Raw genomic sequence first — 6,408 nt, 5'->3', positions numbered from 1 at the left:
CACAGTTATATCATATCCAAATAGAAATAGCTTAACCTCTTTTTTTCACAATGCTTCTTCCCCTTTCTCTTATTAACACCTATACACTGTTAAAGACAGAGAAGCTAGTGAGCATTCTCTATTTCTGACTTTAGAAGGAACACTTTTTAAAAGTAAATGCTGTCTTTTGAGCTGAAGTATGTATGTGTGTGTGTGTGTGTGTGTATACAGACACATAAATATAGTCATACTAAGGAAGCGTCTTTCAATTCTTATTTAGAGTTAACATTAAAGGATGTTGAATTTTGCCAGATAATTCTCCTACATTTGTGGAGATCGTGATATACTTGTTCTCCTTAGTTCTTTTAGGTTTTCTGTTTTGTTTAGACAGTGTCTCGCTCTGTCACCCAGGCTGGAGTGCAGTGACACAATCATAGCTCACTGCAACCACAAACTCCTGGGCTCAAGCGATCCTCCCACCTCAGCCTCCTGGGTAGCTAGGATTTGCACCACCGTGCCAGACTTTTTTTTTTTTTTTTTTTTAAGAGATGGAGTCTCACTGTGTTGCCCAGGCTGGTCTCAAACTGCTGGTCTCAAAGCAATCCTCCCACCTCACCTCCCAAAATGTGGGATTACAGACGTGAGCCACTGCACCTGGCTGCTTTTTTGCCTTAGTTCTATTAATAAGATGAATTACACTAATGAATTTTGTAATAATAAAACGCTCTTGAATTTCTGGAATAAACTCTTGGTCACAATGTATTGTCTTTGCAAAGTGCTGTTGAATTTTGTTTACAAAGATTTTATTTTAAACTTATGCATCATATTCATAGAAGAGGTTGGTTTGTAGTTTTCTGCCGAGACAAGTTTTTGTCAGGTGGGACCGAAAGTACCAACTCTCTAATGATGGCTTAGTCTTTCCAGTGACTAGCCCCCATCCTGAAGTTACCTAGGGGTGGCCAGCCATCAGTCAACTTGTTAGCACACAAAAAGTCACGTATCACTTTGGAGTTGTATGCCAGAAAACAGGGAGGAAGACCAAATACTGTATATATTTCACAACATCACAAGCCCAAATGTCCATTAAGAACAAAATGAATAAACAAATTTGGTAAATTCAAACAATGTAATATTACATAGTAATTAAAAAAACAAATTACTGATATATGCAACAATATGGACAAATTTCATAGATGTTATTATAAACCAAAAAGTATCTGAAACAGGTCTCAATCAATTTAGAAGTTTATTTTGCCAAGGTTAAGGACATTCCCAGAAGACAAGAACACGGAATCATAAAAAGTCTGTGGTCTGTGCCTTTCTCCAAAGAAGAATTTGAGGGCTTCACTATTTAATGCGGAAAAGTGGACTGGATGGAAAAGAGGGAAGGTATGGTAATCCACATGTTGCAAGAGAAAAGAAACAGGTAGGGGAAGGGTCAATTATGTACTGGTCTCATGCTCAGTAAATTGGCACTTCACATAAGATAAGGTGAACACAGAGTAGAGATATTGAACCTTTGGAGATATTGAACCTTTCATCTGTAGCTCTCTGCTTATGAACAACAGGAAAGGCAGCTTCCTGCATGACTCAGCTTTCAGCTTAATTTTTTCTCCCTTTGGCATAGTGAATTGGGGTTCTGAGTTTTTATTTTCATTTCACATTATGTTGTATGTTACTGTATTTTTCACAGTAATCAACACTATCTGCCACAAATGACAAACCTCCAAATTGTAGTGACTTAATATCATAAAAGTTTATTTCTCAGTCCTGTGACACTTCTTGTGGTTCGGGAAGACTTCCACCATGCTGTAGCTATACCATCCAAATCATGAAGCCTCTAAGGTAACAGTAGTAAAGATAAGACAGGAAGGTTGCCCAAGAAGTTTTTTTGGTTTCATTTTTGTTTTGATTTTGAGACAGGGTCTCACTCTGTCACCCAGACTGGAGTGCAATGGCACAATCACAGCTCACTGCAGTCTCCACCTCCCAGGCTCAAGCAATCCTCCTGCCTTGGCCTCGAGTAGCTGGGAATATAGTGCCTCTATACCAAGCTAATTTTTTATTTTTGTAGAGACAGGGTCTCGTTGTTACCCAGATTGGTCTCAAAGTCCTGGGGTCAAGCAATCCTCTCGTCTCAGCTTCCCAAAATGCTGTGATTACAGGTGTGAGCCACTGCACCTAGACAGCCCAAGAAGTTTTTAAGGGCCAGGGCCTGAAAATGGCTAATATCAGTTCCACCCACATCTCACCAGCCAAACTTCTAGAAAGGTTGCAACCTAACTCCCTAGGCACCCAGGAAGAGAAAAGTGAACATATAGCATTATCTCTGCCATGAGTGTCCACTTAAAGTTATTAATGGAGAATCCATAACAACTGAGGAACTTCTCCTTAAGGATGTGGCAGCTCTACAAAGTAATTACAAAAATATGAACAGATGGAGGGATCCTCCCAAACTCTAACACAGAACAAATTCGTATTGTTTACATGCCTACATAGAGTAGAAATGTTCTTGACCTGTATCCTTTTACCTAATGCACTGTAGTAAGCTACATTCTCACTATTCCCTTTGTAAAATAGGCTAAAGCCATGACATACTGAACACTTTCAACCAGTAGGCTATTTTCCAGCGTAGTCATGTACTTCTGCTGACAGAAGTTGGGATGCATCCTGCTTGCTATTAGTCATATGGATTTGCTCCAAAACCTGTTTTTCCAGTCGTACATGTTATACGTTACTCTAATTATGTAATTTAATTAAATAGTCCTGAAGCCCCAGAAATATGAATTCCAAAATTCAAAGAAAAGGCTTTTCTGCTTTGAAAACCCATGGCTGGGTGTGATGCTCTGAAACTTCATATAGGCTTGTTGAAGCCATATGAACTGTAATCCAGAGTATTAAATTACGGCACCGTAGGGATTTTCTCATATAATAATAGGGTAGACTCGTAAGCAGGGCTGTGGTTGCCTCACTTGCCTCACTCCAGCTTTAAATGATATAAAAGGCAGTTGACCTACTGCTCTAGCGCTCCTGACCTAGCAGATTTTTCATTTCCAAGGGCATCTCAGACTGTTGGTCTTTGGGTATACCACCATGAAGAATAAAGGTAGGCTTTGGGGAACCACATTTATTCATATCTTTGGTTGTGTAAATATTTTGTTCACTGCTTTTGTACAGGTTCAGTCGTGAATAAAGAATCACTTACGTGATCATTCTCACCAATCTTTGAACCTTGTCTAGACAAGCCCTTCCGTCCAGACTTGTCAATCATACATCAAAAGATTGGTGAACATTTTTAAGTTTTAAATTAAAATATTTAAAAATAATATACCATTACTAAAATGGCAATAGAGTTGTAGCAGAATTAGACCAAAAAAAAGAAGATAGCTGATTAAAAATCTCAGCTAAAATGTGTTGACTTAAGAGTTGCCTATTCAACAGCAATAATAAGAAAGGACAGTCTTCCCTTCTGGGAATCAGGTAGGATCATCCTGGGAGCATGTAGTCTTCAGGTTCCACATCCCAGTTTGAACCTGTGGCAGTAAGTAACTATTCTATCATATATTCTTCAACCTAGAAATCTCTGCTCCCTTGAGATGACAAATCTCCACATCCATTGTTGTGTGACTTTTATAACCATCAAAAGGCTTAGAGTAAGTTTGGAGATAATTAAAAATCTTAAAATTTAAGATTTAGATCTTAAATATTTAATGCTTTGTCTAGAAAATGGCCTTGTATGTTTATTATTTAAAATGTTATGCTTAAGAAAATATATCAGCAGGGCGCAGTGGCTCATTCCTATAATTCCAGCACTTTGGGAAGCCGACGCAGGCAGATGGCTTGAGCTCAGAAGGTCAAGACCAGCCTGGGCAACATGGTGAAACCCTGTCTCTACAAAAAATACAAAAATTAAACGGGTGTAGTGGCATGTGTCTGTAGTCCCAGCTATTGGTAGGGGGTGGGGTGCTGAGGAAGGAGGATTGCTTGAGCTGGGGAGGCGGAAGTTGCAGTGAGCTTTGATCCTGCCACTGCACTCCAGCTGGGCAACACAGAAAAACCCTGTCTCAAAAAAAAAAAAAAAAAAAAAGTAGGCACCTCGTTTGGAAAGCTTAACTGTAAAAAGAAAGACATGAATAGGAAAAGAAGTTCAGAATTTCCCTCCCTGCCAGTTCTTTTCTTCTTTTGTCGTTTGTTTTTTTGAGACAAGGTCTTGCTATGTTGCCTAGGCTAGTCTCAAATACCCGAGCTCAAATGATCTTCCTGCCTCAGCTTCCTGTGTAGCTGGGATTAAAGGTGCTCACCACAGCATCCAGCTCTCTCCTTAGGATAATCCTGAACTTTAAGGTTCCTAATTTTAAACTCAACTCAATTCTTTCCTCACCGTGAATCTCTTTCTCGATTTTGTATCTCAGGGAGTGTCATGATTCCATACCCATTTGATAACTAAGACCTGTCGATTCTACTTCTGTAATTCATCCCTTCCCACTCCACCTCTCTTAACACACCAATAGCTTCCTAACGGGTCTCTCTGCCTCCTTTCTTACTTCAGTGCACATGGGAAACTACAGGCTACTTCTCCAGTCTCATTCCTCCCCGCTCCTCTCCCCTTGCAGCATACCTGCAAAGTCTTCACTGCCACATCCTTGCGCATGTCTCTTTGTTGTCCCACATTCTTCTGCTGTCTCCTCCATTACCACTTCTTCCATTTGTCTTATCTCTCAAAACTCAGCTTAGATGTCACCTTCATTAGGAAGTGTCCCAAATTTATTTTAGGGCTGATAGATCTTTTCTATTTTGGTCATTGTACGGTAGTTTAGTATTTAGATTGTATTATAAATGTTAGTTTGCTTATTTCTCCACCAGACTGTCCTTTGGGGACTCTTTTGTATTCATTTCTGTATCCTTATTGTTGGTCCATACCTGGCAAGGAGTGGGCATTCCAATGATACACACTGAGAGAAAATGCTGTGTTCTTAATAAAGCCTTGTTGGAGAATCCCATATAGACTCTTCTCCTCAATACACAGCCTTTTCTTAGCCCAGTACCGCTCTGAGCAATCTCCTTTACCTTCTTTGCTTCAGTATTTCAGCCTACTTTTTGCTCCCTTGTTTATCTTTTGGAAATCCTCTCCCCCAAAGTCAACTTTCAGACTAAGTCACAGATTCCTCAGTTTCCTACTTTCTTGCTTCTTTGTACTGGTTATCTGTTGCTGCATAACAAATTACTTAGGAGAGTAACACAAAAATAAACATTTACTATTATATACAATTTTTCTGAGTCAGGAAGTTAAAAGTAGCTTAAGTGCATGTTTCTGGGCCAGGCATGGTGGCTTACACCTGTAATCCCAGCAATTTGGGAGGCCAAGGCAGGTGTATCACTTGAGTCCAGGAGTTCGAGACCAACATGAGCAACATGGAGAAACCCCAACTCTACACAAAATACAAAAAATTATCTGGGTGTGGTGGCATGCACCTGTAGTCCCAGCTACTCGGGAGGCTGGTGGGAGGGTGGCTTGAGCCTGGGAAGTGTAGGTTGCAGTGACTAAGATTGTACCACTGCACTCAAGCCTGGGCAACACAGCAAAACCCTGTCTCAAAAAAGAAAAAGAAAAAGAAAAGTGGGTGGTCTGGCTCAGGATCTCTTATAAGGCTATAGTCAAGATATTAGCTGGGGTTGCAGTCATTTAAGGCTTGTTGGGACCAGAGGATCCCATTTAAGATAGCTGACTCAAAGGAATGGTGAATTGGTACAGGTTGTTGTCAAAAGGTCTCAGTTCCTTGCTGTGTGGTCTTCGCCTTAGGGCTACTTAAGTATCCTCACAACATGGCAGATGGATTCTTCAAGAGCAAATGATCCAAGAGAGGTAAAGATAGAGGCCACAATCTCTTTTATGGCCTAACCTTGAAGTTCAACTCTATCATTTTCTCAACATCCTATTGGTTGCACAGGTCAGTCCTATTCAACATAGGACAGTGCTACTTGAAGATGTCAATGTTGGGAGAAAGAATGATTGGGGGCCATCTTGAAGGCCATCACACCCTCTTTGAAGATTAGCATACCAGTACTTATTCTTTGATAGGTTTAATGGATACCAGAAGGAATTGAGGGTTAACAAAGGTTGAGCATTCATTACATGTTAGACACTTCACATACATTATATAAGTTTTAAAAATAAAAGTATAGCACCATCTGTTAACCTCAGAAGTAGAATTTAAATTCATGATTATATGGCCCCAAAGCCTATGCTTTCCATTTTAACCTTTCTTGTTATGAATATAATATATAGAGGGAAATTTTAGAAAACACAAATAGGCTGAACGCAGTGGCTCAAGCCTGTAATCCCAGCACTTTGGGAGGCTGAAGCGGGTGGATCGCCTGAGGTCAGTTCAAGACCAGCCTGGCCAATATGGTGAAACCTTGTCTCTACTA

Source organism: Nomascus leucogenys, chromosome 6 (assembly GCF_006542625.1).
Source record: "Nomascus leucogenys isolate Asia chromosome 6, Asia_NLE_v1, whole genome shotgun sequence".
Taxonomy (NCBI): domain Eukaryota; kingdom Metazoa; phylum Chordata; class Mammalia; order Primates; family Hylobatidae; genus Nomascus; species Nomascus leucogenys.
Note: the sequence above shows the minus strand (reverse complement) of the source record.